This window comes from Tamandua tetradactyla, chromosome 7 (genome assembly GCF_023851605.1).
Source record: "Tamandua tetradactyla isolate mTamTet1 chromosome 7, mTamTet1.pri, whole genome shotgun sequence".
Lineage (NCBI taxonomy): Eukaryota > Metazoa > Chordata > Mammalia > Pilosa > Myrmecophagidae > Tamandua > Tamandua tetradactyla.
In genome coordinates, this window is record NC_135333.1 from 93,771,367 (window position 1) to 93,796,156 (window position 24,790).

Genomic DNA, 24,790 nt, shown 5'->3' on the forward strand with positions numbered 1-24,790 from the left:
GACTATGATAAACAAATTAATTTCCACACCATACCATAACTTTCCATATTCAGGCTTTGTCCTACACCTTTCTGAGATTAAACTACAATCTTTTCCTTAACAAAGCACTTCTGTATACTTTGTAAACTCACATACTTTAAATTACCAAAAAGATATTTCATACTGTCTTTAAACATCCTACAATACATGATTATCCTTAAAACAAAGTTTTTCAAAATAATAACTTAATTTCATTAAACATGAATTAACATTTTTCACTATCTTAAAAATTTAATAGATATATTGCTAGCTTATTGTGTTACCGGACAAAGGTGGTGGATTCTTTTGCCCAATGCACTCAATAACCAACTCCTGAAACACCGGGGTTAAAAGAGAGAAAGAGTCTATTACTAGGCACATAGTAGGAGAGCAAATGGACTAGCAGCCCAGAATCTGTCTCTCTGAGTTTAGGGGGTTCAAGAATTTTAAGGATTTTAGCAAAAGAGATGAGATCATTTCAAATACCAGGTTCAAAGCAGAAAAGGAGACAGTGCTATCATTATCATTTCAACAGAACACAATCAGAAAGGAAAGGAGGCAGAGCTATCACATCAATACAAAAGGTGTAAGCCAAAAGAAAGGAAGATTTTATTTTTCAATAGGAGAGTCTAGCTGATAGGATTTACAAATGTCCAGGACAAATTCTTCCCCAGCATTAGGGCCTTTGCCCTACAAGAAAACGACCAGGTAAAAGGAGTAACAGCTCTTACAGTCACGAAGGCACAAAATAAGGGTTTTTTACTTTTTTTTGCATGGGCAGGCACCGGGAATTGAACCCAGGTCTCCGGCATGGCAGGCGAGAACTCTGCCTGCTGAGCCCCCGTGGCCTGCCCAGATAAGGGTTTTCACAATCATTTCTCAGATATCAGGGCAGCTGAATTGGAGTTTAGGGATTTCAGGTATTTCCCTCTGTCTGCTCCAATGTAACAGAAAACAAAAAGGAATGTTTATATAATGATTCAGTAAGCAAAATCATCCTTTAAATCCTAATTTCTCAATTACAATTATATCAGTAAACCTGTATAAATTTAGGGAGAACATAACTAAGTAGAATAAAATTGTATGGTTTAAAAGTCATCACGAAAACAAAAATAGGGCTAGACTTTGTCTCTGCATTTTTGCATCTGTTTGCCTTTTTCTACTGGAGGTTAAAAAAAATATCTGTTTTCATATCTTAAAATTAGGAACAGGGTGCACCAGTGGTTCAGTGGTAGAATACACACCTTGCATGTAGGAGACCCAGGTTTGATTCCTGGGCATGCCCCCCTCCCCCCCAAAAAATTTAGGAACAACTTTAAAACCATACTATCAATCTCTGGAAAACAAACATATTACAATTCTTTAATTTTCCTAAGCATAAATCAGGAAAACTTTTCCTAGCTCTCAAGGACATTTTCCTTTACTTACTGAAATTTGGCAATTAAATCTTACTTAATTACCTCTATCCCAAGGCTATTTTTATTTTAATAATGATTTATTGCCGTTACCATTGCAAACGTATCATTAGAGAAAAAAAAATTTTAATTGTGGAATTATTTCAGAACAAACATAGCCTATTCTGTAACCTTTCTTCTGTGCCTGCCATTTCTATCTCCGGGCCCAGTAGAAAGAATTCTAAACCAAACTCGCACACCCCCCATCTTTTTACACCCAGAGCTCTTCCCCCAGAGCTGCCTTAGCCCATTCATTTATGTTTGGCCACAGTTCAGGGGGCCCTGGGAGCTGGGATAGGTGAGACAGAAAGAATGAGACTTGGTCTGCTGAATTTGTCTTTAAAATTTCTTAACGCGGGCAGTGGGATTTAAGACCCCTGAGATGGCATTAGTGTTACCGAGAGTGTCTATGCCCCTCTTTTAACTGTTTCTAATTATTAGATTTATTTTACCTAAAGCGGTGACCCAGACAATTGGAAAAGTCTCCGCAGTTTTCTGAGGCAGTCTTCTACCTTCCAGAAATTCTAGGCTCCTGTTTCTTAACAATGTCCCGGGTTGTTTGCAGTAATTAAAAGTACTAAGGTCTTAAACCCTGGTGCCTTAGAGGGTTTTATTTCCCTCTGGGACTCCAGGAGTTCTAATTTACATGCACAAACACACACACATACACACACACTTCTTTATCTTTAAGCAATTCAAATACAGGTCTTTAAGACTTTTTTCTTAATTTGCTATTACCATTTGGAGATATGAAAATATACACTGAACAAGCAGACAGACACGAAAAGAAATTTAGACATGCAAAAACAAAACAAAGAAATATACTTTTGGAAGAGAGAAAGGATTGAATATACATCATCTCATCCCATTTCTAGTCTCTTTTGTAGTACAACTCTAACTGTAATACAGTGTCCTTTCCTCTAGAATTATTTTTAGGCCTTTTTTCTCCTGATTTTAAGTTATTTTGAGGTTAGTCTGTGTTACAGAAATAAAGTTTTTTGTTTGGTTGGTTTTTTTTTTTGGTTTTTCATTGGCTCATAACTAAAATCTTTCCAGTTTTTCAAAATACAGCCCAAAGGGCTACATTCAAGAATGTTGTTAGAATTAGAATTTCCCATTTTAAAGAATTTCAGTAATCAGCAACAAATTAGGAACACTTGAACTATACAAATGCAATAACTCACTATAAACAGACACTTAACACTATATATTTAAGTAACACCAATTAATAACTAAACTGAATACACGAATTAACAGGCATTATACATTTACTATATCTAAATAACATACAACTTAACAGTTAAAGAGGCATCAAACACTTAATTTCCGTAAATACCAATTAATTATTGGTCAAGACCTTAAACCCCATACAGAATGGTACTCAGAAAACAGAAAGGTACAGAGGTCGGAGCAGAGGGGCATCTGGAGGCAGGACCCAGTTCTCAAACCCAGATCCCGGGAACCTGAACCTCCACATTAACTACCTTTTGGACTCCTTCTTAGGAATCTTTGCCCCATCTGGGCTACAAACTAATATCAATCAAAAGCAGGGAGTTCTCTGCCCATATGCTCAAATGATCAATTCCTGAGACATCAGGGTTTCAAAGAGAGAAAGAGTTGATTGTCAAGTGTGAAGCAGAAGGTCAGATGGCCTAGCAGTATGAAAGTCTGTCCTTCTGAACTGCAGTAATGCTGATGGTTTTATAGCATCAAAAGACAGCCAGGCATGTTTCTTGAAGATAATTGTATGATGATACATGGCTGTCGCAGTGTGACTGGTTGTGTGAGCCTTGTGTCTGACGCTCCTTTTGTCTACCTTATCGATGGACAAGTAAAACATATGGATAAAAAATAAATAAATAATAGGGGGAGCAAATGTTAAAATAAATTTAGTAGATTGAAATGAAAAAAAATGAACCATATGAACAAAGAGAAGTGAATGATTAATTATCCAAGGCTCTGGTGTATGTTGATTAAATTATATAAATATTTATTTTTCTGCATTTACTTGAATATATTTATATATGTGCATATATTTATATAGTATATACTAGGTAAATAATATTGTATCCTGAGTATATTAATGGTGAAAATAAACACTACACAGATTAGCTTAAAAAAAAAAAAGGCCAGGTTTTAGACTAATGAGCACAATGGCTAGATGATGTAATTAGAGGTGATCTAATTATTGGGCATGTGCAGATGGAGTACATACTTAGTCACAGAAGGTATGTAAGAAAATGGCTGCCTTAATATGAAAATGGATGTGATTTTTAGTATTATAATGAGGTATAGGGGACTTACAGGTTAAAGTTTAAGCTACTGTACATGTCAGATGGGCCAATTTTAGTTAGATCCAGCTTTATCTAATAGGATGGTTTAGGAATTAGGTGGGTGTGCCAGTTTGGAGGTATTATGTACCCCAGAAAAGCATGTTTTGATCCTAATTCAATATTATAGGTGGAAACTTTTGATTAGATTATCTCCATGGAGATGTGGCACGCCCAATTCTGGGTGTGACCTTTTTGATTAGATGGAGATATGACTCCACCCATTCCAGGTGGGTCTTGATTAGTTACTGCAGTCCTTTAAAAAATAAAATATTTTCAAGGGGACAGAGCTGACACAAAATGACAGAGAGCAGGTGTAGACACTTGGAGAACAGTTGCATTATAGAACAGAGAAGCAGATGTTTGGAGGTGCTTGGAGCCCAGCAGACATCACCATGAGATGCTACTTAAGGCAGAAACTGGAGAGAGCCAAGAGAAGTCAAGAGATGAAAGCCAGCCCCAGGGAAGCAAAGTGAGGAACCCCCACAGGAACAGAGGCTGAAAGTCACGGAGCCCAGAAGCAAGGGACCAGCAGATGCCAGCCACGTGGCTACACAGCTGATAGAGATGTTCCAGGCGCATTGGCCTTTCTTGAATTAAGGTACCTTTCCATTGATGCCTTAGTTTGGACATTTTCATAGGCTTAGAACTGTAAACTTGTAACTTTTTAAATTCCCTTTTTAAAAGCTGTTCCATTTCTGGTATAATGCATTTGGCAGCTTCACAAACTAATAAGTGGCTTATGTCTGGGCTGACCTAATTTCCTTTATTGGTAAACATTAGCAGCTGTCTTTTGTGATCATAAGACTCTAAAGTTGAGCAACAGAATAAGCAGATATAAGTGGAGCCAGTAACAAGGTTTTTACAATCACAATCACAATCACAAAATAACATAGTTATACAATCATTATAAAACATTAAGTCAGCAGGGTTACAGCTCAGTAATTCCACATACTTCCTTCATGCTATTCTGATACATTACAAAGTAAGAACAGCAATGTAGTAATTCAGTAATCATAGCTACTTATGAATTCTTAATTTCTCAATTGCAGTGTCTTCTCCCTTTTAACATTTGATGTGTAATTCCTGAGAAACAACTCTTCCAGGAAGTTTGTCTAGTCTCCCTGGCATGGCGGTTTTAAGTGTCTCCTGCTTCTGTCTTGCCTAAATATTCACCTTTAGTAATCACCCCAATAAAATAAAATGTACCTTCATTCCTTTGCTTGGCCCTAATGTCAGCTAAGTGGGTTCTGAACTATTCATCAGCCATTTAGGCCTCCTTCCTCCAATTTTTACCTTAGAATGAGGCTTTTAGGAATAATAACTGTCTGTAATACATGTTAATTTTACAATTAGTAAAACGCTATTATTATATGTGTTTAAAGACCGTTATTATATTAAATGCTGATTGTAGTACCAGACAAAAGGCAAAAATCATTCAGATGTCAAAGCTAAATTTTTTGTAGCCCAATTTGAACTGTGGGAGGCTATTACCCATTTGGGTTTTCAAAAATATATTCTCCTTAATTTTAGGAAATAGTCAAGGAAAGAAAGAGCAAAGATCATTTTTAAATGGTGATTTAAAGAAATCAAACGAGGAATTTTAAACACTGCACGCGGTGAGGGCTGTTGGAACGCGAGCTGGGTGCTAACTTTCCTCCAGAGCACGTGGCCAGGGCGCTCTCCTGGCCTGCCCCAGACACCCTCCCTTCGCCCCAGAAGTCCAGGAGAGAGAGGGGTGGGAGGCCCCTGCGCAGCCGGAGCTGCAAGCCAGAAGCCCCCCACAGACGCAGGGAGGGCAGGGCCCCCCCTCCGGCACTTCCTCCTGTGGTGTGCAGAGACTTCGGATTCTGAAGGAGATCCAAAAGCTTCAGGAGAGCGCAGGTCAGTTGATAAGGAAGTTGCCCTTCAGCCTCCAGGTGGGAGAAATATGTGCTAAATTCCCTCGCGTTGTGGACTTTAACCCTGTTGGCTTTACAAGAGGCAGCAGAAACTTTTCTAGTTCATGTCTGCGAGGGACGCCTACCTCCTCTCTTCACATGCTGGCCAGCCAACCTTTGCCCGAAGGATGTGCAACTGGCCTGAAGGATCCGAGGCATTGCATCTGGGCTGGGCTGACCTCCTGCAGCCAGCGTCTCTTGTAAGCCTTTCCTGCTCATCCAGAGAGCAAGTGTTTTTTGGAGGAAAAATACCTAGCTTCTCATCGTTGGACATAGAGTTTCTCAGAAGGAATTTTCCTTCTCCATCCTTAGTCCCAAGTTGTCTTGCCTTCCCTCTGTTCTTTAGAAAAGACTGGACTTGGGGTTTTTTGTTTCTCGTGAGCAGGCACCGGGAATCGAACCCGGGTCTCCGGCGTGGCAGGCGAGGACTCTGCCTGCTGAGACACGGTGACCCGTCCTGGACCTGTTTTTAAATTTATGAGCGGGTCATGATGGCTAAGGCCTTTTCCTACAATGTTAAATAAAGATGTTTTTCTGTTAAGTAATGACCAGATGAATTGAATCTCTGACAGAGTGAAGCTTTCCATTTTATAAGGACCAGATGATCTCATTTTAAGAGAACTTTTTCTTAACTTTGTGAAAATGCCTTGTTAGTAAGTATGTTAGTAAAATTTCAAGGATGATACCAGAGACCCTCCCTGCAGCCATGAGCAGATCCATGGAGAAGGGAGTTGCGTGTCTCCAGGCAGTAGGTGTGTCCTGCCATGTTGCAGTGCTCTTTTTTTTCTTAAAGAAGATTGAAGATTGCATGGCTTTCCACTGCAACAGAAGTAATATATAAAACAATCAACACAATTCCAGAGACCTCTGAGTTATTTTCAGATAAAAAAACTCCAAGGTTGACTTCAGTTCACAAATTATTTGTGACTGTTTTAATGATTTTAAAGACATCAAATTTGCTGGTTAATGGAGAAAAGGACATTTACTTGTTTTTATAGAGCTTTTTTTATACTGCTTACAATTTTTATCATGTGTATATTTCATTTTATGTGACTCATAGGGCAAAAACTTAAGAGGCGACCACGCAGTTGCATGTCCAGCATGTCTAGTACTCAACTTTCCATCCACCAGATTAATCTCATCTTTATGGATATCAAGGTATTGAGTGGACTCTGCCTGTTAACACATTTACAGCTTTTCAAAAATTTAATTGAGGTTGAAATACAAAATATTTAAGGTTTAATGTTCTAGTTCCTTCCACTAAATGCCTACCAATGTAATTCAGAAATTCTAACCTGTAGAAGTTAAAATTTTTTTCTTACTTTTAAATCAAGATGTATAATAATTTATACTTTGGAATTTTTATAACTGTGGAGAGATGATAGAAATAACTTTTAATTAAAAAATTTTAATGGATTATTAAATATATGAAGATCATGCTTTTTTAGTATGTGCTAACATTGTTCTATATTTGTATATTACCATTGCAAATTTAAACAAGAAAATTGAGGGATGATTGTGCCTCCAATGGAGTAAATATGAGTAGAAAAAATCTATGCCTTATTGCAACTGGAAGTAGTTTAAAAGATTTCCAGAGAAATGAGAAATGACACCCAAAGATTTTAAATTTTGTCTGTGGTAAAAATGATTAGTGACGGGGACTACTACTTATAATGTGTCTGTTAGCTGAATTCAGACATAACGACTGTTGTTGACTAAACAAATTTTAACCCTTTAGAGAAACCTGTTATTGTTCACATGAACTCATATTTATGCAAATGTTAAAATAAAGCACATGTGTCCATGGAATATATCCACAATTCTTGTCAAGAATGTCATTAATTAAGATAAACTTCTACAGGCTTTCTTTAAATTGATACTTCACTGCTCCCTTAAAATTGTTCTGACCAATAATACACCACTACAATACACACTCAAATGCCAGCCAGGTGCTGGCATACTAGTACCACCACACAGCATTTAGACGTTATAAAAATAAATCATTTATATCATGCAAAAATCAAATGAGATAATAATAGCCAAAACAAAAATAGTGACTTCACTATGCCAGGTACTCATCACTTAAAATCATTTAATTCTCACAATAACCCTCGTAGGTACTATAACTTTTCTCATTTCATAGATGAGGAAACTGAGGAAGAGGGAGATAAAATAATTTTCCTAAACACACACAAGTAAGAAGTAGAAGTGGGATTTGAACCTGGTCCTACTGTTTTTAGAACTGTGCTTTTAAGCACTGATAATAGGGCAAACATTTCTCCACAGAGCGTAGTAAGTAGTAAATGCTCAAAAAACAGAAACTCTATTTGTTATTTTCTCATTATTCTAAGTGAGGCTTGGGATGATTCATCTTTAGGATTATTTCTGTAGCATTTGTAGAGCTGTGGAACATGTAGACATGAAATGAGTAACTATAACACCTCTAATATTATTGGGAAAATTAAAATGTATATAGATTTATAAAGAGCCAGATAAAGATGAAATTATGAGACTTGATTTGTTTTATGCATTAAACCAATATGTATTGCCTTGCCACTGTGTAAATCTCTGTTCTGCAATGAAGGCAAAGAGTAAGAGTACTAAGCTGTCCTGCCCTCCACGTGGCTTGCAACCCAGCACTGATCACAGTCAAGTACATAAAATGTGAGAGTAAAGGAGGGAGAGAATGCCAAGTGTGGCCTGGCTGTGGGACTCCCGAGCCAAAGTTGCCCTTTAGAATCTTGGTGCATGGGTCTTCAGGGGTTCTGTGCTGGCCAGGGAAACAGCATGAAATTGGAGTCAGGCATCCAGGATCCAAGTCCTGCACATTCACCAAGCAGCTGGATGTCTGTGGGTATATTCCCTGGCATCCCTAAGCCCTGTTTTTTTTTCATTGTTAAAATGCAGATGCTAATGCCTGTTTCATAATGCTTCATGTGGATTAAAAGAAATAATGCAAGTAAATCACTTAACAAGGTGCCTATAAGAGAGTAAATAGTCAATAAATGAGGGAACACTCTAGGATGATGGAAATATACCACTCTATATCTTGGTTGTGTGGTAGTTGAATGGGTCAAAACTCATTGAATTATGCCCTTAAAATGTGTATTTGATTGCATATTACTTAATAAAAACTGATTTAAAAATATTAAATTACTACTGGTCAGCTTCTCGACCTCAATGACCTTCTTTACAACATTTAAAAACATCTTTCAAGGTGTAACAAACCTAATAGTCTGAATCCCTCATCACTAATTACTCCCCCAAGAATCCCATATAAAAGTAGGATTATCCTGTTGTGCAGCGCTAAGAGGAAGTCTTATGCCTTAGGTCTCTGCATCTTAAACTAAATTACCCGATGAGGTATTTTTCCTGGGATTATGCCATCTCCTTAAGAGGTATCATTTTCCATAAAGAAGTACTGTTCCCAGGGTAGGATGTTGGTGTTAATAGAGGACCTAAGTATTTAACAAAGTTGGTGTTTTTTTTTTTTCAAAAAAAAAAAAAAAAAGAGCTTTATGAAGTTTCCAGTCATAGAACAGAAAAAAAACATTTGAAATAAAAACGGAAATGAGTGAAAATTTTTTCCACCACTGATTTTGAATAGCATCCAAGTTAAATTATTATGGAGACAACCTATCCTGAGGGACTTAATTTTATATTTGGTTTCCTAAGTCTTCATCCATTCTTGGGACATTGTGAGATTTTCCAACATAATGTTGATAAAAACTTATGAAAACCCTAAAGGAAGAGTTCTGCTAACCATAAAATAAGTAATAAAATTACCAGGATTTAAAAAAAAAAAACTTTTCTTTATAAAACATGCTCCCATTGAAGAATTGCCTCAGGATGTAATTTTGAGTGAAAACACAAGTACGTAATTATAATGGACTTCTTTGGTTCCTTGCACATTGTAGAAAGGTGTTTGCTGTCTAAATGAATTTAAATGTCTGTTGAGTGAACGAGTGAATCATAATGAAGCAGCAATAAGAAATATACAAATCAAACTTTATTATAAACAGAGTATAAAATTGAGAAATTACTAAGACCTGCACCTCACATGGTGCCTAGCAAATAATGCTTGCTTAACTGAATCATTGAATTCAAGGTCTTTGTAAGAAACATGACTGTTTTTTTCAAGGTCTGTGACAGGAAACTGCCTTCTCGGTGAAATCTTGTAACAAGCTGATTCTGGCAAGAACTTAGAGGTATGGAGTCAAAATTAATTTTCCCTCATCCTGCCAGAGTGGAACAGCAGGGGTTTTCCTCTTAGCTGCATTGGACAATTCTTGGAGTGTTTCTGCTGAAATCTCAGACAGCATGCAGATAACCTGGGGATCTTGTTGAAATTCAGATTCTGACTCATTAGGCACAGATGGACTCAAGAATCTGCATTTCAAACAAGCTCCCAAGTGATGCCCAAATTGGGATTCATGAACCACTGTTTGGCCAGCAAAGTCATAACAGAAAAGGCAGATTTTCTGAGTAGCCAGATAGAACAAGCAGAGATGGCGTGATGGCAGGCACTGGACCTTGAGTCAGAAGATGGGTTATGTGGCCACAGATGAGTCATTTAACTTTTCTGAATCCATTCCATCTCAGAGAAAATAGGGTGTAACAATAATAGAACAATAATACCCACTAAATGAGATTCTTGTGAAAATGAACTGAATAACAGAATAAATTTTAGGAGTGTGCTTAGGACATGGTAATTGCTTAGTTAATGTCATTTACTCTAGATAGTAAACTCATGAGCACAGACTCAGAATTGGTAACCACTAAAATGGAGGAACCCTTAGAATATGTCTCTCTGTACTTCAGAGAGTCCAACTCTTCAACCCCTCTACCCCCACCCTCATCATACCAAGGACAGTACCCAGTATCAAGCAGGCATATAAGTTTAATTAATAGCAGAGCTGATTATTACATTTTGGCTTTAAACAGTAACACCTGGATAATGGCGTGATGGTTCCCTGTCACCAGTCAGAAAGAATATCTTCACCAAGAAAGCAGTAACATCCAGGTTTTGGAACTTCTCTAGGTCAGCAGTGGGAGCAGGCCAGCTCCATCCAATAAAAATAGGATTTTAGTATAACTGATCTTCCTTTTCCATGGATCTCTCATACCCTTCCAGAGTTTCATAAATTGTAAACGAAATTCATCCATCTTTGATATACAGCCGAAAGAAAACCTCGGAGTGTGGCCAGGCCTGTCTCTGGGAAGTAGTTCAGCTGCCCTTGGGAGCACAGCCTGCAGCAATAGAATTAGAACCTTCTAGTCCCAAGCCATCCTCCAAGTCACTGTGAAATCACCATCCTGGTATTGTCTTAGAACGTACTCTGCTGAAGGCCAAAGCAAAGGTCTTGTGAACAACCTGTAAAGTACCATTAGTTTGCTAATGCTGCAGGAATCCAATCAAGAAGAAATGGCTGAACTTTTGTAATTTAATAAATCCCCTTTATAAGTTTACTGTTTCAAGGCCATAAAAATATCCAAACTAAGGCATCCAGAGAAAGATACCTTGACTCAAGAAAGGATGATCCAAGAAGGCATGTGGCTGACATCTATTGGTCTTTGGCTTCTGGTTTCAAACAGCTTCCCTGAGGGCATTTTCTCTTGATATCTCCATAAGCTATGTCTTATGTCTCAACCTATCTCTGTCTGGGTTGGTTCTGAGCTTTTTCCAAAATGGTTTCCTCTTAAAGGACTCCAGTAAGTGGATTAACCCTCACTGTGAATGGATGGAGACATATCTCCATGGAAACCACTTAATCAAAAGGTCCCATCCACACTTGGGTGGGTCATAACTCCATGGAAACAACTTAATAAAAAAGAGCTCACCCAAACAGTAAGTCTGACCACACAAGATCAAACTAGGGAAAAAGAGCATGGCTTTTCTGGGGTACACAACAGCCTCAAATCAGCACAAGTGCTAAACAGAATTCCCAAGTAGCATGGCTTGAACGCAGGTAGAAGAATCAGAGACTTACCTGTAGCTCCACCTAAATCTTAACATCTCTTTCCACTGAGGATTCAGAGGCAAGGAATCTCTAGGCACTGTGAGAAAGTTTAGTTTAATCAACTTTTAGTAAAAATCCAGAGTCAATCACTTAGTCCTTGCTAAAAGAAATGAGATATTTTAAGTCAGTCAAAGTATTTGAGCAAAGTGTTAATAAAAGGTCTTGTCCTCCCTCCCTTATCCCCATAATCTATAGGTCCCTGGAGAAAAAAGAAAATGCTATCATCTTACTGAAGGATTTCATTAAATATGGTCCAAGATTTGCAGATATTATCAAGTTTAGCTTTATTGTTGGCTGAGCACATAATTGTTTCCATTCAATCTCATGAAAATTTTTATTTGTAAATTTTATAAATTAATATTGCATAGGTTTTCACACTATTGGCTATAACTTGTAGCTCATGTTGAATATATAACATCTATGTCAATTTTCTTCTTGACAAAAATAACAAGCCTTTATTTGTCACATAGATATCCAGTATTCCAGTAGTTTAGGTGGGTTTTAGGACACCATTAGTAATTAATACATTCTCTAACACCTTGGGGTAAGGTCATATTTTTCCTGATAAAGATTGTTTGCAGGTGTTGCTACATTTTACTCATCAGTCTTTGCTGGAGAATTTATTATAGACTAAGATGTTTAAATTCAAATATACCCAACTATTATAAGGTGATAGAACCCACAGAGTTATATCTTTCAGAAGATCATGGAGGGCTGGGAGTATGCACTTCTAAGGGATATTTCCAGAGACAAGAAACAAAAATTATCTTGAATCCCTTCCTCTTTTTTCACTTGTTTCTAAATGATTTAATACTACTTTTCAATATTCTGGATCCATGCCCTCATGCTACTGAGACTTTTTTTTTAAGTATTAGTTGTCTTCTCTAAATTGATGGCATAGTTTTTTTTTTAACTTTTTTATTGTATAGTATAACATATATACAAAGCAAAGAAATAAAAAAGCAATAGTTTGAAAAGTTTGTCATGAGCTCCATATGATCCTCTCATATTTTTTTTCCTTCTAACTGTTCCAGAATATAGGAGGCTAAAAGGCTTAAATATTTTTTTTCATCACAATCAACTTTTTGTCCTTTTTTTGTGAAAAATAACATATATACAAAAAAGCAATAAATTTCTAAGTACAGCACTATAATTAGTTGTAGAACATATTTCAGGGTTTGACATGGGTTACAATTCCACAGTTTTTAAGTTTTTACTTATAGCTGCTGTAAGATACTGGAGACTAAAAGAGATATCAATTTAATGATTCAGCATTCATATTCATTTGTTAAATCCTATCTTCACTATATAACTCCACCATCACCTTTGATCTTTCCATCCTTCTCTTTAGGGGTGTTCGGGCTTTGACCATTCTAACTTTTTCATGTTGGAAGTGCCTGTCACTGATATGGGGTACGGAGATGGAACTATTTGATATTCTGAAGACGTTGGGCCCTCTAGGTTTCAGTACTTAACTGGACCAGGGACCCATCTGGAGATTGTAGTTTCTAGAAAATTACTCTAGCATATAGAACCCTTGTGGAATCTTATATATTGCCCTGGGTGTTCTTTGGGATTGGCTGGAATGGTCCTGGCTGGAACTTGGCAGGTTATGATAGGTAGCAAGGTCTACATAAAGCTTGCGTGAGAGCAACCTCCAGAGTAGCCTCTCAACTCTATTTGAACTCTCTCTGTCACTGATACATTATTAGTTACTCTTCTTTGACCCCTTTTGGTCATGATGGGATTGTTGATGCCATGGTGCCAGGGCTGGATTCATCCCTGGGAGTCATCTCCCATGTCACCAGGGAGACTTTCATTCCTAGATGTCATGTCCCACATAAGGGGGAGGGCAATGATTTCACTTGCAGAGTTGGGCTTAGAGAGACTGAGGCCACATCTGACCAACAGCAGAGGTCCTCCAGAAGTAACTCTTAGGCATGCCTATAGGTAGTGTAAGCTTCTCCACTACCTACATAAGCTTCACAAGAGTAAACCTCAGGATTGAGGGCCATGGCCTGTTGATTTGGGTGTCCCTAAAGTTTGACACAGTTTCAGGGGGTTCCTTGATGGTAAAGTTTAATAGTTCTATATTCTTTCTCCCATTCTTCAAGGGACTTTGCCAATACAATTTTTTTTTTGCATGGGTAGGCACCAGGAATTGAACCCAGGTCTCCGGCATGGCAAGTGAGAACTCTGCCTGCTGAGCCACCATGTCCCACCCAGTACTTTTTGATTATCTGCTTAATATACTCTAGGATATATTCAGGGATTACAACAATCTATACAGAATTAAAGGACCTCTTTCTTATTCTGGGCTCCCTGTGTTTCAGTTGTTCAAATGAGCTATACAGATAGGTTGAATTAGATTATGCACCACAGAAAATTTCAGTTCTAGACCAAATAAACATTTCTTCCTTTGGTCTCAAAGAGTATGTGTGGTTCTAAAATATAGGCACTGTCTTCCTTATCCCTGTGTTCCAAATTACTTTAACCTCAACCTGATCAGCTTCATTCTTATCTCTTAATATCAGGTTTATATATATATATATATATAAAACAACCTCTGGATATCCAAAAATAATAATCATCATTCCAGACTTAATGTGTCTGCTATAAAAGCTTACAATCTCGGCCCCTGTTTTCCTTAAGAATTTTCTAAAAGAGACCATACCATTGTTGTTCTTTTGTTTTTGACTTATTTTGCCTCACCAAGTGTCGCACATGTTCATTCACTTCATTGCATGCCTCATGACTGTTCTTTTTGTAGCAGTTTAACCTTTGTTCATAAGTATACAGCGTCATTTGCCAATCTACTTCTCAGTCAGTGCGTCCTTTAGCCACCTCATGATATAGCCTTATTGCTACATGGAAGTTCCCTTAGCAAGCAACAGATTCTTTATGATGTTTTGTGAGATAGCATGTCTTTAAAATAAAATTCATCACCTTTGCTAAATGCCTTACAGTTTATATTGAATGACTTTATCTAATGAACCAACTGACTTTTATATAATGAATATGTCTGTACTGCAGGTCAGTTACCTAATGGTACAATTTGCATTTAATTAGTTCTGGAGTATTCACTAAGAAGCAAAGAGATATTTTGGTGAGTTTTCCCATGGGAGTGGTGGGTAAAATTAGTGTTTAAATAAATACTTAAACTAAAATAATTTTTGTGATGGTACAAAGTATCAATCCTCAACCACCTTTGTGGCTCCATTCATCTCTATTCCCCTAGCCCACCTGGCCGCCCTTCCTTCACTTTATAAGAGGACACTCCCCCTGCCTCTGCCTGGCTGGCTGTCAAGCTCATGGGACTCCTGTTAGTCTATACTTGAACCAAGTATAGATTCCCTATAGGTTCTCACAAGAGACTATAACCCTGGAACTCCCTCCTGCCCAATTCTTACCAAGTCCAGTTTTAAGAAATAAATAATACAAAGAATATGCCATCCACCATTTCTGAATGACTGTAAATTTTCACTCTTTTATCAAGACAGATCATTAGGGAGCTAGACATTTGAGTGTCTCTGCTTGGGCCTTCATAGAACTGCTTTTTTAAGGATTCTTCTTGTATTGTTTTTTAGGTTTTCAGGTTGTCTCCTAGCAAAGAAGAGTAGGATTTCCTTTAAGAAAAGAGCTACATTTCCTTTGTATACAGTTTTCCTACCATGGTTTAGAATAATAATTGAACAAATCTCCAGTGCTCAATATGGCATCTCTTGACTTAATTTACTTTGGGTTTCAATTTCCCTATGATGTTATAAAAAGAGTCTTTCACCATGAACTGGGAGACCTGGGTGATGCCTCGTACCCCCAGTAAGCAGCTGTAAAAGCTTAAATGAAGACCTACCCTCTCCTAGCTTCAGAGTCCATCTGAAAGCTGAAAAATATACTAAATGATCTTTCATTTCAATTGTGGTTTGAAAATTTGAGTGCTTAATACTACCTCCTTTAATATCAATTAACTAGCACTTGGTATTTTAATAAATAATTTTATTTTGTGTTGAAAATATAATTCTTAGATAAGGTGTTTCTTTCTTAAAACAGTTTACTTTCTTAACAATACCCTGAAGTGTAACTATTTTTTTCAGCAATTCAAAATTAACAAGCTCCAGATTCATGAAAAGTTACTATTTTTAAATGATCGAGATGTTTGGTGGTTTTGAAGTTGACTGTAATCTATTTCTGTATGTTTCTATATTCATTCTTATCTTGACAATTTTTTATTGGCAATGGAGTTAAAAATGGACAAAAACTTACATCTTTCTAACTCATTTATGTTTAAAAGATGGCAGGTGCCATATTTTTTAATTAATATTAAGATGGATTTCATCTAAATAAATCACAAAGGTAAACTGATGTAAAGGTATTGCATTTCATAGTTGACATGGTGAACAATTTTGAAGAAAAACAAAAGACCATGATCTTTTCCTAACTCCAAATGTCACAAATCCCTTGCCAGTCTTTACGATCTTCAATGTTCCTCTAAAATGCTATGAGATCTGTGTGTGCAATTGAAAGATTGAAAAGTTCTTACTTGACCTCCTCAGGGGATTTATCTTAGCATCAGAAACACAGAGCAGCCCTCCCTGTCTCTGACTTGCATTAGTTAATCTTCTTGTGTTGATTTCTATAGAATGGTTCAGATGTACATGCCAGGCACAGAGAAACTGTTAAAGAAAAATTTATCTGACTTATTCTTTGACAGCAAAGTCATTTCATAATGGGACCACTTTGGTCAGCATCTCAGCATTTCAGGCCCCTGTAGCACATTAAAAATCATTTTCAAATCTTTGCCAGACTGTTGGATATTGTCCCTTTCACCTGAGTGCCTGTTGAGTATATGAGCATAGCTACCATACTACTTCTTATGTTATCTCTTTTTTACGCTAAATACCGCCACTTCTTTTAACCTCTTTCTCATTTGTCTTGGTTTACCTTACGTTTCTCTTTCTGGTCATATAGTAAAGCCATAGTCAGGAAAAACTGGCCTGTGGGGAGATGTCTTCTTTTCCTGCAACCTTTTCTTCTGAGCTTGCTTTACTGCAGTTCATATAACCTGAGCTTGGACAGAAAACACTGACTCTTGTCCCTCAACTGATTGAGACACCAGGAGCAGAGATCACCTCCCTTAGAATCAATATTTCAAGGACAAGGAGACATTGGAAGCAAATCAAATGTGAGAGGTCCTTCAGTAAAGAAGAGTAGGCCTAAAATTCACTCTACCACATATGGACAACTCTATAGCCAATTGGACTAGGCCAAGTCAAACATCTCCATTTCTATCCCCACCTCTCACCTCCAATTTCCATAAAATCTTACTTCATCATGGGACATTACTCCCAGGGGTGTGGACCTTTCTGGCAACATGGGACAGAAATCCTAGAATGAACTGAGACTCAGCATCAAGGGATTGAGAAAACCTTCTCAACCAAAAGGGGGAAGAGTGAAATGAGACAAAATAAAGTGTCAATGGCTGAGAGATTCCAAACAGAGTCAAGAGGTTATCCTGGAAGTTATTCTTAGCATTAAATAGATATCACCTTGTTTGTCAAGATGTAATGGAGAGGCTGGAAGGAAGTGCCTGAAAATGTAGAGCTGTGTTCCAGTAGCCATGTTTCTTGAATATGATTGTATAATGATATAGCTTTCACAATGTGACTGTGTGATTGTGAAAACCTTGTGTCTGATGCTCCTTTTATCTACCTTATCAACAGACGAGTAAAACATATGGAATAAAAATAAATAGTAGGGGGAGCAAATGTTAAAATAAATTTAGTAGATTGAATGCTAGTGATCAATGAAAGGGAGGGGTAAGGGGTATGGTATGTATTAATTTTTTCTGTTTTCTTTTTATTTCTTTTTCTGAATTGATGCAAATGTTCTAAGAAATGATCATGATGAATATGCAACTATGTGATAATGTGAAGTACTGATTATATATGTAGAATGGAATGATCATATGTTAAGAATGTTTTTGTTTGTTGTTATTTTTTTAAAATAACTAAAAAAAATTAAAATCTTGCTTCATCTCATATGGGGAGACAGATTTGAGCTTTGTTTCCTTGCTGGTCAACCTCGCATTAAAGCTCTTTCTTTTCTCAAATACCAGTGCCATAGTATCAGCTCGTGTGTGTGTCAAGCAGTGAGCTCTTGCTCAGTAACAATAGCTTGTATTACCCCTGGATTATTTAATTTCACCATTAAAATAAGCCCCCCAGAATTAAACTGGCTATCCAGGTCTGATGCAATAAGTTCAGGATAAAGTGAGAATTGTTCTTCCCTGGCTCCAGACCCTCTTATCCTATTATTCTATTACTCTACCTTAAAATTACCGTGGTTTTTTTTTTTTGCATCCCTTAGACTTTGTGGCTTATTTTAGAGATATAATAACTGAAACCTATGGCATTTTATTTTGCATGGACTTTTATTAAACCAAGTCTCACACATCCGGAGTTGAGCAGCCAATTTCATAGGCCTGAGCAAAAGGAGTCATATCTCCCTATACTTTATTTCATCTTCTTTTGTTTTGTTTTGTTTTTTTGTTTGCATGGGCAGGCACCGGGAATCGAACCCAGGTCTCTGGCATGGCAGGTGAGGACTCAGCCTGCTGAGCCACTGTGGCCCACCCTATTTCATCTTCTTGATGTTAGTTTGAAACTTTGGACCTTTGGTTGACTTTTAAAAATCTTTTTTCTTTTCAATATTTCATACTTTTTTTCTTTTTGACACTGTGTGATAAGTGTATCCCTGAATCAGGTCAATGAACTCTTGCAAAATGAATACTTTGTTTTTATTGCTTCTACTAGCTGCCGTTTTCTATCCTCACTGAAAATAAAAGCATGGAGTGGCATAATCCCTTTTCATATTTTGTTTGAGACTGATATTATATTCATTTGTCTATTTCTAGAATTCATTTTTTTAATTAAAAAAATATTAACCATCAACCATAATTCTCTAAGAATTATGCCACACTATAACAACAGTATTCCCGATATCTACATAATACTTTTCATATATTTTATCACACGTGAATCTCACTAAGCTTCATGGTAATAAGAATTGAGGATACATGAAGTAGAACATCACTAAACGTGGACAGGGTAGACAATATGCTCTGAAGAGTGGGTCTTGAGGGAGGAGAGAGAAGGATTGATGGCTATAAAGCATGGAAGTGGAACCCAGCTGAGCCTTCTTGGCCAAAGTAGAGAATTTAAATATTTGTAAAATAAGGTAAGAAGTTGAATAGAGATTATAGAAGAGAGTGGTAAAACACACACTGAAGTCCAAATTTAAAAATGGTAGATAACAAAAAGAAAAGGTAGGGTTTAGGAAAGAAAATGTGTAAGGTATTTGGGGGCTATTAAACACATTCTGGCAGTAGTGGCTAGAAAGCCTGGATTGTGACAGTAAGTGTGGTAATGAATAGACTGTGGCTTAGAAGAAGATTCCACTGCATTTAGAGACAGTTTGAGTATGTGGGGTAAAATGAAAGGAGAAATAGAAAACTAAGAAATCCAGTGCAAAACATCTAGAAAACTGAAAAGATGCATGGCCACTGATAGCTGAGTGGAAGCCTGAGACTGGTGATGTGTATTAGTTTGCTAAAGCTACCAGAATGCAATACACCAGAAATGGGTTGGCTTTTATAAAGGGAATTTATTAAGTTACAAGTTCTAAGCCATTAAAATGTCCAAACTAAGGCATCCAGAGAAAGATAACTTAACATTCAGGGTTTCTCTGTCAGCTGGGTAGGCACATGGTAATGTCTGCTAGCTTCCTATCCAGGTTTCTCATTTCAAACACCTTCCCCAGAGGTATTTTCTTTCTGCACCTCCATGTTTCTCTGTCTGTGACAGCTCTGAAGCTTTTTCCAAATGGTTCTTCTTAAATGACTCCAGTAAGCGACCCTACCTTGAATGGGTGGAGCTACATCTCCATGGACATAACTTAATCAAAAAGATCCTACCCAACAATATTGAATGAGAATTAAAGAACATGGCTTTTCTGGGGTATACAACAGTTTCAAACCAGCACACAAGGTTTTAGGAAGAAAGGAAATGAGATAAGCTTTCAACATCGATATTTTTTTCAATTATATAACTAATATAAAAAATATAATTGAAAGTTTAGAAAAAGAAAAGACTCATTTATAACCTGCTAAACACACAATTAAGATGTGGTTTATTTCTTGCAGGAATTTTGTATGCTGCTCAGTTCACATGCCATTATGTTATATTATATATGATACTATACCTATTTCCCGTGGGACTACATGGCTTTGGTGTATATTTTAATGGTTGTTTAGTATTTATCAAATTAATGTGTCATAAGTTACTTAATTTCCCTGCTATTAGTCGTTTGGACTCCTTTCAATGTGGGGGAGAGAAAGCAACAACATAATTAGGCTTATGGATTTCCAAAAATGTAGTTTAAATAATTTTCTTATAATGGATTCCTAAAAGTAGATTTCTTGGGTCAACAGATATGAATATATTTTGACTCTTCCAAAATGTTACAGTCTTGCTCTAAAAGATGGTATTCCCACCAGCACTATTCAGTATGTATATCTTGAATGTTGTTAAAATAGATTTAGGGCTTTTTCATATATAAGTACAGTTAAAAGAAACAAAGTCTCCAGCATCACCAAAGTTGCAGGTTAATTGAAAGAGAAACAAGGGAAGTAGAAGTGAGAGTCAAATGGCTGATGGATTACAGCAGTTTACAAAGGAAATTAGGGCATTTCCAAGTAGGAAAATACAACAACTAGTTGACATTTTAGTTCTTCGTATGTAGTAGAGTCTTGCAATTCAGGGAATAGATATTCATTGTTTAGTATAGCCTACTAGTCCAATTTTAATAGACTACCCCCACCCAACTGAGAACAGGTAATCACTAAATGTTGCAAAACTTACAACTTTGTTGAACCACTCTCTTAGAAAGTGACGTCCTTAGTCAGAGATTTTCTTTAAAAAGATCCCTGCCATTTCCCGAAACAGGGTTGTTCTTGGCAACTCCCGAGGCAATTGGCCAGTTTATCTTATTTAACACTACTAGGTAAAAATAAACAGGCAAGAGAAGCAAGGCAAAGAGCAAACGCAGTGAGGCAAGATGGCAGTGGTCGAGAAGAAACGTGACAGACAGCCAGGTGAAGTGGCCAAAAAGAAACAGAGAAGATATTAGCTACTGGGCAACCAGCAGAGGATGTAGGGAAGACGAGGCCTCGGGGCCTTGTTTGCAAGGCCAAGTAGGAAAATAAGGAACAGATTCTTATCTTTCTGTCCAAAGGAAACAATCTCAGAGCAGGATATATAAAGCAAGACTTAAGAATGTTGATGCTTCATTCTAAAGAAGATACTAAAATGGCTTGTAAAGATAAGCTATTCTTCATTAATGAAATCTGTGAAATGAAAAGTTTCAATGAATGTATCTTTTTTTGAAATCAAGATAAAATAGGATCTCTGTAGGTGGCATTTAAATTCACCTCATGGAGAGTCTGCTAAATTCCTTGTTCATAATATTCATACCTTGGCTGAGCTATAGCCCACTGGAAACTGAAGTGTTTTCAGACCCTTTTGTCTTTTAACTGGCTAATTTTGATGAATCACCACACTGTTTTTTGTTTAAAAAAAAAAAACTATTAATTCAGATCTTTTTTTGTTTGTTTGTTTGTTTTTTGACATGGGTAGGCTCCAGGAATCAAACCCTGGTCTCCGGCTCTGCAGGTGAGAACTCTGCCACTGAGCCACCATTGCCTCCCAATTCAGATCTTTTATAAACCACAATATCATCCCCAAAGTCAGCCATTGTGGACCATGTGCTTACTTACACCATTTGGATGACAGAATATAGTTGCAAAACTTCCAGATCATAGAAGATGCTGCTCTTGCAGAAATCGGAAATCCTTTTGTCTTAACTCTCATAAAGATTTTCCAGGGACGTCTTAGAGGACCAATTTATTAGGCAAACCCTCACTTCCAGTCACTAAACTTGCACCAGTATACCATAAGGTCCATCACAGCTGCAAAATACAAAGAGAACCAGCAAGTGAAATGTGTGTAGAAAGTGAGAAAGAGCCAAAGATTACTCTTCCACACGATGCCACTGAAGATGTTTTCTTATACCAGTTGAGGAAAAACCAATAGAAATTCATTGGGTAAAACCAGAGCTCAAAGTCAATTTGAAAGCAAAAAAAGGATATACAAAGACAAAGAAAAATGAGCCAGGAGATGAACAGTGGGAATGTAAAATGAATCAATGGATAGCCAAATTTGTTTTTTCTCTTGCATTCAATATGTAAACACTTTTCTTATCCAAGACTGTCTTACAGCTAATTAGAATGACATTTAAAAGAAAGAAAGATTAACTGTCAAGAATTTCTTGTGGCTTCAGCAGTCTGTTTTTCTAAATAAACATAGTGGTGTCTGGTTTTTTATCATCAAAAGAAAAAATTAAACTGGCAAATTCTCCAAGTGAATGAATAAAAATGAATAATGTTGGAAGATGAATCTTACAGTAATATATTTACCCTCTCATTTTACATTTGACGTATACAGAGTTAAGTGACTTGCCCAAGATCATACAAATATGAGGTTGGGTGGCGAGTGGGGAAGGGAAAGTGTGTTCAATAAAAAGAAAACCAGAGTGGATTGCCATAGAAGTTAAAGACACAAACTTTGTCCAGCAAAAGGTGACAACATTATCGTGTCAAAAGCAGCAAAGAAGCCAAGAAACAAGATTTGAAGAGGGGATGGTAACTGATCCCAGCTTCACAGATAGATTTGAAAGCATTTGCAAGCTCATAAACATTAGAAACTGCTTAAACTTGCCCCAGGTTATAGTCACCAGTAGTAAGAGAAATAATGACCCCCTATAAATTGTTAGTAGACCCAGATTTGTGGCCTATTGAAAAACTAGACTAATTTAATGGCATGTCCAATCAAATGTTTACCTCTCATGCTTACTGGTATATGACTTCACCAGGCACAAGAATAAAAAAAGAAAATTGAACAAATAATTTGAAAGTTTGATGAATATAACTAGACTAAAGAATTAAGGACCAATTTCTCTTCTTTTACAAGTAGCATCCTGTGGTTAGTTTCAGACTGTCATACCACTAGATGAATAGACAAGTCAAAATAAACTGTTCCTTAAGTGTAAGGTTTCCAGTAACACAAATAAGGTCAGTGTTCCTGCAAGTGTAGAAAATGAAAGCAAGTAAGTCTTGAGATGAGTGTGAGAAGAAATAGGAAGCTGCAGTTACATGCCACATGGTTTTCCTTTTTTTCCCTGCCCCTCCCCTCTATTTTATAGTTACCTGACAATGCCATAACCTGTGTGTTTGAGGCTTCTAGCTCATTGTCACATTTTTCTTTTACAATTCTTGGCATTTCCTCTTTAAATTGATATTTCTCCCTTGTCTAAATTGTCACTGGATTGTGTCAATCACACCCTGCTAAACACTGAGAAAAACCCAGATTAGAAGAGAGCCAGCATTTGCTGGGTAGGTGGGTAGGGAGAATACCAGATTAAATTATTCATTTCAACTATTTGTGAAAGCTGAACTAGAAAGTAAATACTGAAAAGTGTTTCCCATAAAATGTCTGTGTTGGTGACAAATGAGTGAGAAAACTGTTTTGCAGAGAGCACAAAAAAAAGAGGTATTTCTGCTTTATTTTTTGGATTGATGTGTCTCAAGTTAATTGGCATAAATCTGAACTCCCACTGACCCTCAATTTATTAGAGGTGTAGTAACCGAGAAAATCATTTGGCTGTTGGGGAGGTAACTTAGGACTGTATGTTCTTTCATCAGGGACTAGGGTGACAGTAATTCCAGAAAGTTGTTCAGGCACATGACCCTCATCTCAGCACACAAGCCGCATTTCTGGGGGAGGCAGCGTACCGATCCATCTCCCCTTCCATAACTCCTTCCCCATGTGGAGTAGCACACCCTACTACTTTTATCGGTCAGTCTGCATTATTACAGACTATCCATTAAATAAATGCCCATTTCTCCTCCAAGCCATTGCTACCCGTGTCACAGGGAAAGTTTTCCAACTGTGTTAACTGTACCAAGAAAGAAAGTAACTTCCAATTCTCTTTCATCTCCTTCAGCAGATCTATATTTTTTTACTCTATTTACATTAAGATAAAAAGCATGTCAGGGTGGGTGACTATAGTGCATAAGAAGGGGTTGTTTTCTGTGCTCCAGTCTCCCACCGTGGCTCATTTTCATTTTCACCCCACTGGAAATGTTTCTCATCCACAGAGAGGAATTCGCACCAAATGCTACCAATGGTCAACTTGGTAACGTCACAGGCTGATTCTTTGGTGAGGCAGGGGCTGGTAGGGGACTCTGGTATACAGCAGATATTACTAGTGTCAACACCACTCACTAGGTCAATATATTTTTTACTAAAGATGTCCTTTAGTTAATTAAAGATAATCAGTTATCTTTTCCTCCTGAACTCACAGTGTCAATAGAAACCATGAATAGTCAGGCTTATTTTAGAACCTTCTAACTTGGTTGATTAAATGGGTGAAGTGCTTGAAATTGTGCACCAATTAGACAACTAAGAATAATGCACTGTCTTCTCAGTGAATATAAAAATAAGGTTTTTTTTTTTTAAAAAAAATAAGATGCGTATCAGGTCTTTCCCTTCTGCAGTGGTTCCCCTTTGGTTTTTGTGTGTTTGTTTGTTTATAATTAGAGCCTTAATCACTCCTTGAAATTTAGAGCCATGAGAGAGGGGAAGTGGCTACTGTGCACCATCAGAGTTTCATGGCTACTCTCAGGACCGGAGAGGTTATGGGATCCCTCATCACCTTTTTGGACTTTAAAACAGAAATCCACCTTAGAAATCCAGAAATAGGAGCAAAACATTTTAGGCGAAAAATACAATATCTTTGCCTACTTTAGAGGAGCAAGGAAGTGGGGGGAAGATTAAATTAACGGTAAATCAGAAATTATACTTGGAAACTGTTGCTTACTTTTATATTTTGCTTCTGATAGTTGCGGTGTGAAG

General features: G+C 37.2%; 1 pseudogene; it reads left to right on the forward strand.

Annotated features, from left to right (window-relative positions):
- The window catches only part of LOC143690536 (ribosome biogenesis protein BRX1 homolog), a 94,666-nt pseudogene extending 72,648 nt beyond the window's left edge, over positions 1-22,018 (forward strand).
- Positions 22,019-24,790: the final 2,772 nt, after the last annotated feature.